Source organism: Triticum dicoccoides, chromosome 7B, assembly GCF_002162155.2.
Source record: "Triticum dicoccoides isolate Atlit2015 ecotype Zavitan chromosome 7B, WEW_v2.0, whole genome shotgun sequence".
In the NCBI taxonomy this organism is placed as follows: domain Eukaryota; kingdom Viridiplantae; phylum Streptophyta; class Magnoliopsida; order Poales; family Poaceae; genus Triticum; species Triticum dicoccoides.
In genome coordinates, this window is record NC_041393.1 from 448,924,536 (window position 1) to 448,935,046 (window position 10,511).

At 49.3% G+C, this 10,511-nt stretch overlaps 1 pseudogene; it reads left to right on the plus strand.

Moving 5' to 3' along the window:
- Positions 1-993: 993 nt before the first annotated feature.
- Positions 994-5,532, plus strand: LOC119338977 (annotated as a pseudogene).
- Positions 5,533-10,511: the final 4,979 nt, after the last annotated feature.

Genomic DNA, 10,511 nt, shown 5'->3' on the forward strand with positions numbered 1-10,511 from the left:
TCTCATATACAAAGCTTAATTGTACTATTTTCAACTGCATACAGAGATATATACCTAATTTGCTGAATCTCTCTATTGTGTCTCTATCAGATTCTCTCTCTTTTTTACAAGAAATGGCATGTTCTTTATTTTTTGGAGAAAAACCGTTGTCATGTGAAATGTGTGCGAGGAAATGTGGAATTGGCTGGCGTGACTGCCCCTCCACCTCCCCCTTCCTGAGGCAGTCCCGCGGGTGCCCCTGGGAGGAACCCTAGCGCCGCCCCGTGGCCCCCTTTGCCTCAACCCCCTCCCTCGCCGCCGCCTGGGGCATAACTGGCCAAAGGCCGTGTGGCATTGGCGGCAGTGGGGCGGCTCTCTCCTGCACGCAGTTGGGGACTCCGCGGGGCGTTCCCATCTGCCTGGTGGTGCCGGCCGTCGGGCTGCCCCTGCCTCGGCTCCTTTCCCCCCTCCCGGCGTCCCTAGCTGGCGCCGCCTCCTCCCCTTCGTGGTGGTGGGTGGCGGGGATGGATCTGGGATCCCTGCCCAGATCCGGTGGATGGTGGGGTTGGTGTTGGTAGAGGTGGCCGACGGCCCAAGCGTGGTGGCGGCGAGTCTTGCGGTCTCTGGGCATCGTGGAGGTGCCAGCGGCGGGGAGTGCTTAGCCTGGTAGTGGCGGCGGCCATGCATGGGAGTTGGATTCCTTCGAACAGATCTGGGTGAAAAATTGCTTTCGGCTATTGCCAAGGCCGGCGGTGGCGGCGCTATCTGCATCGTTCCCTTCTTGAAGGCATCACCGTGGAGAAGTTCAAGGCCACTCTCTGCTACCTCCGGGGGAAACCCTAGATCGGATGACGACGACGCTCTAGTGTCGTTCCCCCCTTTGTGGCGTCATTCTTGGAGGTACACACGTGATCGAGGGACCAGAGGACAGATTCTTTGGTGGAGTGGTGCTTCATCTCACTCATTGATGGCGGTGGATCTCGGCGGCATGGCGTTGTGGTGACTCGGCGTCCGATGCGCGGAGATGGACTCATGCAGGAGGGTGACGCGGTCTGGCGTCGTGGTGGCATCGACGACAGCTGGACCGGGCAAGGTAGATGCAGCAGTACAGTTCCAAAGTTGGATTGGTGGCAGGTGGCTGCGGCGTCCTCATACCCGGCATGCGTCCTGGTTGAGGAGTGCGCCGGACCGGTGGGTGCCCCATAACCGGCAGGCGTCCTGGATGGGACCTCAGGTCTTAGATGGTAGGTCTGGCTGCGAGGTCTGTTTGGTATTAGGCCCAGACTCTCAGCATCCCTTCATCAATTCGATAGGAGTAGCGACAGATGTTTCCTAGATGGTGGCTTTAGTCTTACGGTTGTATTACTTTGTAAGGTCTTGTGTGAACAATTAATAAAATGGCTGCATGCATCGTCCAGATGCAGAGGCCGGGGTCTTCCTCCATTTCTAAAAATAATGTGAAATGTGTGCTGATGAATTAAATTGCCAATGTAAAGTTTCCAAGAGGATATAGATGCAAATCTAGTTGTATTTCCTATTTTATACATTTACTTGTCAAATTTGCATCATGTCAACTAGCTGATTTGATGGCAGACAGGAACACCTACTTGAACAGATCTATTACCTCTCTGTGAACTAATATAAGACGTTTCAGATCACTAGTTTAGTTTATAGAGGGTGTAGTTAGTAATCAGGACCTATTTTCAGCAATCCTACCTAACAATACAATATGGTTTAATGGCTCATATGATTCAAAGGAAATGTTGACAGAAAACATAGGAATCCGAAGTTTTCTTGCCATGGTAATTAATATTCATTTTTTGGTTCACATGAATTGGAGAAACAAAAAATGGAGGAAATTTTCCTTAATTGATATTGGTTTCGAAAGGAAAAAAAAACGCGAGAATTCTAACATCCACTTGACACCCTTCTAAAATTCGTATGCCAGGAGAACGAGATTAATATTTGTAGTGAAATAATAACACCCTAACTATATATTTTCATGTGGTTTGAATTTAATTTGACCATATTAAGTTCTTGTGCCTTTTCAATTTGTGTACGAACCAAACATCCAAGTTGACATAATTCCTATGTTTACCAATTCCTATATTTTGTGCAGTCATTTCTATCATACTTTTGTGATTACCTATCCTCGCGTTTTTTAGAATCCTGTGAACAAAAGGAACCCTAAGAGCTTACTAATTCCGCCATACTAAAAAGACAGTATGGCCATGAAAGTGCTAAGCTGTAATCTCAACATTTATTTTAAAAAAAGTTATCTTTTAGTTAAGAGGGTGTACCGAAGAAAAAACCTCTTAGAATTTTCATTTGACCAATCAAAACACACTTATGGGTGTATATACCTATGTACATATAAGAGGTAGATTGATATTTTAGCCGGCGTCATAGTTGATTAGCTCATTAGGGTGGACCGGCAGGCCGGTATACGCCTCGAGTTGCCCTATCAGGTATCGCCGAAGTGTTGTTGGTGGGCATCTCTTGCAGCCGTACACCTCCTCCTGTATTTATGTCATCCCGACTCTTCTCATGACCATCACCCAAGCAACGGCCGATCTCTCTATGCTTAAAAGAAGCAAAGCTATCTAGCCAAGATCTTCCACTTGCACACAACATTCTTCCTCGCACCACTCAGCTAGCAGCTGCCAAACACAAGCTCGCAAGCTCACGGCCGGGTACGTGCGAAGCATTGAACATGGGAGATGCGCTGTGCGATCAGCTCCTCGTGGACGTCGACGGTGAGTTCCAGCTCCCCACCGACGCCGAAGACCTATTCAGCATCCTCGAGACTTGGGAGGACTGCGTCCACGGCGCCGCTGCAGCGTTGAGCCCCACCGCCGGCGCCAGCAGCCGTGGTGAGCTGATGGGCGGTTCTGCGCCGGGGAACAAAAGCAGCAAGCGGCGAGCGCGGCCGGACGAATGTGACGGAATAGCGCAGACGCAGAAGAGGCAGAAGTGCTCCCCGGAGGAGGGAGGCGGCGCGGCGCCGAAGACAGCCCACATCACGGTGGAGCGCAACCGCCGGAAGCAGATGAACGAGCACCTGACCGTGCTGCGGTCGCTCATGCCCTGCTTCTATGTCAAGCGTGTAAGACCCTCTTACTTTCGATGTGCTTGCTGCGTGCATCCTGCACAGCTTTCCATTTCTACCTATTTATCTCTACATTAATTTGAGTACGTACTCGATCTTTACTTGTTTAGATGTTGGTTCTTTTGGGTCAACTAACAAACTAGCCGATGAATCATTACTCCACGTTCTGTACCACCAGCACTCTGGTAGATTATCACTTATTGACAGTGACATCAACCTCCATGGATCTTCCTCGTTGGGAATTGGGATCTAGTCCTACGTAAAGTAGGTACTGGTGTACTGCATATCTACACCACTGTGTACCTGCCAATTGCATCAGTGCATGCATGCTGACTGCAAGGCCATGGCCCGGCCTAGGGTTTTTTTTTTTTGGATGAGAAGACTGACCCGGGAGTAGCCTATCTACCTTCTTTCTTGGAAACCCTGAGCTTGGATTCCTAGCTGCAGGAGAATGCTTTATTCATGAGAGTTGTTAGACCTATGCATGCTTGTGGATGACACTGACATATACTATGCCTTTTTTGGATCAGGGTGACCAAGCATCCATCATAGGAGGAGTGGTGGACTACATCAAGGAGCTGCAGCAAGTGAAGCAGTCGCTGGAGGCCAAGAAGCAGCGCAAGGCCTACACCGAGCACGTCCTCAGCCCGCGTCCGCCCCCGACGTCCTACAGCCCACGCCTACCTCTCAGCCCGCTCCACAAATCCACGCCGCCGCTCAGCCCATTGCTCAGGTCCACTCCGCCGCTCAGCCCGCGCCTCGCCGTCCCGATCAGCCCTGCCAGGACGCCGCCGACGCCAGGCAGCCCCTACAAGCTCCGCCCCCTGCCGCCGCCGATCTCCGGCTCCACCTACGTGTCCCCGGCGATGACGCCGACCGGCTACGAGCCGGGCTCCTCCTACCTCCCGTCGCTCGACGCCATCGCCGCCGAGCTGTCGGTGTACGCCAACAGGCAGGCGCTGCAGCTGCCCCCGACTGACCCACTCCCCGACGTGAGGGTGGAGTTCGCAGGCGCGAACCTGGTGCTGAAGACGGTGTCGCACCGCGCGCCGGGGCAGGTGGTGAAGATCATCGCCGCGCTCGAGTCACGGGCGCCGGCGCTGGAGATTCTCCACGCCAAGATCAGCACCATCGACGACACTGACGTCAACGCCTTCACCGTCAAGGTGTGTACGTACCTAGTATAGCTAACAAAGCTATAGCTAACTGCTAGCAGTTGTCCTTACTCCCCTCGCTCTCTAGCATGAACGTAGTAAAGGCATGCATGCATGGGACCAAACATTGCATGGACATACTAATTAAAGTCGAAGAGGACCTGCATTTCGTTTCATGTGAGGTTCCCGTGTTAAGTGCATGTGCATGTATATATATCTACTGACCAATCACGCTGAAGCTGCACTGGACATCAACGTGGGTTGGATGGCTAGCTTGGACCCGGACCAACCTTCAAAATAGGGATCACGACCTATGTAACAGTCCAGTGAATAGTCTGTTACTGTTGGTACGTATGCACTGCTGTGTAGAGTGTAGCTAGTTAACTCAAAGGACCAAACACTGATGAAAAATTTGAGCAGCATATTTGAAGACAAACGGTCATATATTTGCGCAAATATCTAGAATCTCTGAAACACACACTTGCTAGGACAATTGCTTGTCGTTGAACTAGGCGGCGTAAAACTTAAGGGCTTCGGTTCATTAAAGCCAGGGGAAGCGCCTCCTTTCTAAAAAAAATTACTTACTACTTCCTCCATTCTATAATTCTTGTCGTGGTTTTAGTTAACCACGGGAGAATTATGAAACAGAAGGAGTACAACATTGGTAGCTATATACACCCTCGATTCCACAGCTTGCTGTTTCATCATGCATGTAAATTGCATCTCTCATGCGAATTATAAAAAAAGTTACCCGCAAAAAAAGAGAAAGAATTACACTCTTTTAGCAAACCCGTAACGATTCCTAACGTTGTACATGTATACCTTCTCGCAGATTGGAATCGAGTGTTCGCTCAGCGCTGAAGAGCTGGTGCAAGAGATTCAGCAAACGTTCTCGTAAGCGTTTAGTTAAGGTCCCCGCTTCGAGTTAAACTCTTTCTTGTTTTTCCCAACAGGGCTGAAACTCGTCGAATTAGACGGTGAAGATGCATGTATTGGTAAGCATGCATAAGTTTGTGCATGTGTGTGTCTTGTAAGATCGAAACTGAGGATGAGCTGAGGAGCCGGGCACTTGAATGGTCGTGGTACAGGTCGTACTCTAGCTATAGCTAACTAGCTAGATCGATCATTTCTTGTGCTACCTGCGTACGTATGTAACTGCAGTTGTTCAATGGCACGTGCATTTATTTTCACAACTCATCAACTCGTACCGGCCAAGTGGATTCGTTTGGAATGCTTGCTATGCTAGCTTGAAATTTGCCTTGTATGGAACGAGTAGGTCCGACAGCTCATTCGCTTGCGGGTAACATCTATTGAAGTGAATTTTGGTGCATGAAACTCAATAGTTTGCCTCTTCTTTTGCCTCCCCCTCACGTGTGGCTCCCTCAGGACGAAACGTGAACCGAAAGTACCTCTTGGCTCTGGTACCATGTAGAAGTGCATGCTCTAACCAATGCAACCAAAAAACCGATCTACTGAAAGAGACTAGGCAATACATTTATACGTCAACATCAGACTGGGTCTTCTTTCTTAGAAAATGAAATCTCCATTACCCGGCTTATGCACCCGTACAGACTGACTAACTTCTTTTTTTTAGGGAAGACCATCATGGCTAGCTTTATTGAAAATCAAATAGGGTTACATCGTTCACGAGCACACTGATAACAAAATCAGGGGTTCGTCTAACCAACTAAAAGAATTCTTTTACAAAAACTATGGTTTGCTAGTACATGAGCCGCTTCATTAGCAGTTCTAGAACAATGCTTAAACATGACCTTCCCGATCAAGGACGCTAGATCCACACACTCTGCAAAAATTGCTGAAGCTTCATCCCACCATTGCGTTCTCCCGCTGCAAAACTCAATTACTTGTGAAGCATCTGATTCTGCCTCCAGTCGATTAAAATCAAGGGAATTTGCAAACTCCAAACCATCTCTCATGGCTAACGCTTCAGTAGTGATTACATCTGCTGCATATTGTATAAATTTGCACTGGGCAGCAAAGAAGTTACCTCTTTCATCTCGAATAATAGCTGTTGTGGCACCCATTCCTTCATCAACAAAGAAAGCTGCGTCGACATTTAATTTGACATGTCTTGGTTGGGGTTTCTGCCATCTCATTTCCGTCATCAGATTATCCTTGCAAAGACCGTTTTGAAAATTACAAATGATGGATAAAACCGAGATCGGCCATCTCCACAATGGCGGAACACTTTCCTTATGAGTTATACACCTTCTGATCCACCAAAGGTACCACCCACCTACCAAAAGGATCTGATTGATCGTCACTACTCGGTGCACTGGTAGTTGTTCATCCGGCAAAGACAATAAATGTTCAAGGATTGCGGATCCTCATCTGTCCAATGGCAAGGCACGTTCAATGTGTTCCAAAATACCCAACCTATTCCATAGTGCCTTCGCGTTAGTACACTGGAATAGTAAATATCGAACATCTTCTGCTCCTTGATGACAAATAGGGCAAGCGCCTATAGATCCAATGTGTCAGTTTGTGAGTATTGCTTTTAGTGGGACAATTCCTCGAGGCGCTCGCCACCCAAAAATTTGAAATTTACGTGGTACTTTAATTTTCCAGGGAGTGTTCCATATAGCCAATGGAGTGGAGCTTCCTGGATGGACTAGCTGAGTTGCATGTGCCCTGTAATTATGCATCCACTGCAAATGATACGCAGTGCGTACCGAAAATATCCCGGATCGGTTCGGCTGCCACGCGACAAAATCTTCAAAAGCGTTGATATTTACTGGTATTTGAAGGATTCGTCTTGCATCTACCGGATTGAATACCGAACGTATCATATCCTCGTCCCATGTTCCATGCTCAGGGTCAATCAATTCACTCACCCTAGTCAAGATCGTTTGTCCTCTAGGGGTTATAATCTTCATGTCAGGACTTGATGGGATCCATGGATCACTCCATATCCTAATATTCTCTCCCGTTTCAACCCTCCATATGTAACCTTTTTTGAAAGTTTCCAACCCTTGAGTATACTCTGCCACGTAAATGATGATCCACTCTTTGGGGTAGCTTCCAGAGGGCTCCCATTAGTATAGTATTTCGCTTTTAACACCCTTGCACATAGAGATGTTGGGTCAGTAATCAGACTGACTAATTTCTAACGTATGCAGTATATGCCCGCCAAACATGACAGAAACTATGGAGTTAGGGCGTATTCGGACCGTTGCTGTAATCACAATGCATATGGGGTTGTAGAATAGATCGACCCTTGTTTGAATGGACTTTGAATGCATCCTACTTTTGATATACGATGAGACAGATGCATCTATCAATCTGTTTATATACTAAAAGGATAACAAGGAAAAAAGTAGAAAGTTGTGCTAGAAATTCAGATAAAATGGCCAACCAGTCGTTGATCTGGCGGACCAAATCTTTGTTAATTCATCATAACTTTTAAATCCAATAACCCTACTTAAATATACCATACTCATTGGATCTATATAATCATATTGAACAAATAACATCCCTTAGATACACAAAAGAAAATGTTTAAGAGTGATTTGTCAGGAACACGCATGGGGCCAAAAAAGGATAATTCTGGAATGCTTGCCCACTATTGCTTTTTGGCGAGTACGCAAAACTTGCATGTCATTTCATTAATAGATGAAATTAGAGAGAGCACAGAAGGTGCTACAATACATGGCATGGACGCAAAACGCGTGAACATGATACCTGAAGAAGAGAGACATAAGATGATCGACCCAAACAAAGAAAAACACAGCTAAACTCGCTGACGACAGAAGCAGTCCAACCACCAACTAGAAGACCAACATCTCCAAATCTGGACGCCCCGAGCAAACAAAGCAAAGCTTTCATGAAAGAGCACGACACCAAGATGCCATCGTCGTCCGATCCAGAAAATTAGACCTAGGGTTTCCCCGGACGCTAGAAGTGGAGCGCGGATAACGGTGATGGTAGCGCCTCCAAGAAGGGGACGGCACCCACTTGTGTCGTTGTTGCCAGCATAGGATGCAGGGATCTCGCCATGAACAAATTCCGAGCAATCCGAAGCTGTCTGAGCATGAATCGGAGAAGAGGAAGTCAGGCAAAGGCTAGAATTGCAACTACGGGAGGGGGTGTCTGAGGGAGTCCTGGATTAGGGGGTATCCGGACAGCCGGACTGTGTACAACGTCCAGACTATGGAAGCGTGAAGATACAAGACTCAAGACTTCGGCCCGTGTCCGGATGTGACTCTCCTTTGCGTGGAGGGCAAGCTTGGCGACCCGGATATTATGTTTCCTTCCTTGTAACCGACTCCATGTAAACCCTAGCCCTCTTCGGTGTCTATATAAACCGGAGAGGTTGGTCCTTAGAAGGCCGATCACAATTACAATCATACCATCATAGGCTAGCTATTAGGGTTTAGCCTCTACGATCTCGTGATAGATCTACTCTTGTACTACCCATATCATCAATATTAATCAAGCAGGAAGTAGGGTTTTACCTCCATCGAGAGGGCCTGAACCTGGGTAAACATCTGTGTCCCTTGCTTCCTATTACCATCAGCCTTGACGCACAGATCGGGACCCCCTACCCGAGATCCGCCAGTTTTGACACCGACATTGGTGCTTTCATTGAGAGTTCCTCTGTGTCGTCGCTGTCAGGCTCGATGGCTCCTTCAATCATCATCAACAACGCTGTCCAGGGTGAGGCTTTCCTCCCCGGACAGATCTTCGTGTTCGGCGGCTTCGCACTGCGGGCCAATTCACTTGGCCATCTGGAGCAGATTGACAGCTACGCCCCTGGCCGTCAAATCAGGTTCGGAAACCTGAACTACACGGCGGATATCCGTGGAGACTCGATCCTCGACGGATTCGGGCCAGCACCAGGAGCGCCGAACAGCCATGGTGAGCACGGCTTAGACCAGCTGTCAGACGATGCTCGGGACATCATCCCGGCAGAAGCCTCGGATCTAAGTCCGGGGCAGGCTGCATTGCCTAAGGACGGAGGGCTGGACCCCATCCCGCAGGCCGTACCCTCATCGGCGATGGAGCCGAACACAGGCCTCACTTCTGAGGGAGCCTGTGACTCCGGACCCCCGGATGCGTATCCGGTTGCAGGTTCCAGTTCGTGCGTCCCCGGGCCCGTCGAGCCCGGTTGGGCTCCGGTAACGGAGTTCACAGCGGCGGACGTCTCTCAGTGCTCGCCCTTCGGCGACATGCTGAACTTATTGAAGTCTCTCTCTTTGTCAGGAGACTCTGGGCCGAACTATGTCCGGCTGGAGCGGGAAGCGGACGACGACAGAATTCGTTGCCCACCCACCACCCACTTCATTGCCACGATCGATGGTTTAACCGACGTGCTTGACTTTAATTCGGAAGACATCGACTGTATGGACGACGATGCAGGAGAACTACAGGAACCACCGCTCATAGGGTGGTGGGCGGCCACCTCCTCATACAATATATATATATGGTGGACACTCCAAAGGAAACCAATGGCGGCGAGGCAACGGAGGATAACCCCTCAGGAAGAAAAGCAAAACATGTGCGTCATCGGCGCCACTCCAAGCCCCGCCACATCAACACCGGCTCCGGAGACGTAAGCAGTACGGATGGTGCCGAAGAGGAATACAGCCCTGGTCAGCCTATCCTCAAACAGGCCGGACAGGTCACGATGGGATACTTGGAGAGGGACAATTACACACACCCCCTCCGACGACGAGGCAAGCCTCGGCAATGACGAATTCGGCGTACCTGAAGACCCAGTGGAGCAAGTTCGCTTCAAGCGACGGCTCATGGCCACGTCAAGGAGCCTGCAAAGGAAGAAAGAGCAGCTTAAAGCTGACCAAGATGTGCTAGTGGATAGGTGGACCAAGGTACTGGCCACCGAAAAGTACGAACTCGACAGCCCCAGCAAAGGGCATACACGGCACAACTGGCTACCTCAACTCGAGCAGGAAAACCACAGTCACACACCCAGACGTCCACACATCACTACGGTCCAAGGCAGCAAGAAGCATACACGAGGAGGCACCCTCAAGCCTCGGCGCAATCGCAACAAACGTCAAGTCAAGGAAACTGGTGCCAGGTCCAGTAAATACCAGTCCGATCAACGAACAAAGAGCAGCTCAAGCCTATTCGGCCCGAGCCACATGCTTGATCAGCCATGCGAAATTCATGGCACTCCTAGAAGGACGGCAAGGCATACCAATATAGAATGCAGGATCCTCAAAACAAAGCAGCTGGTCGCGCACCGGAGGCAATAAGGGGAGGCGCCTCGTCAAGAACCCTCCCCC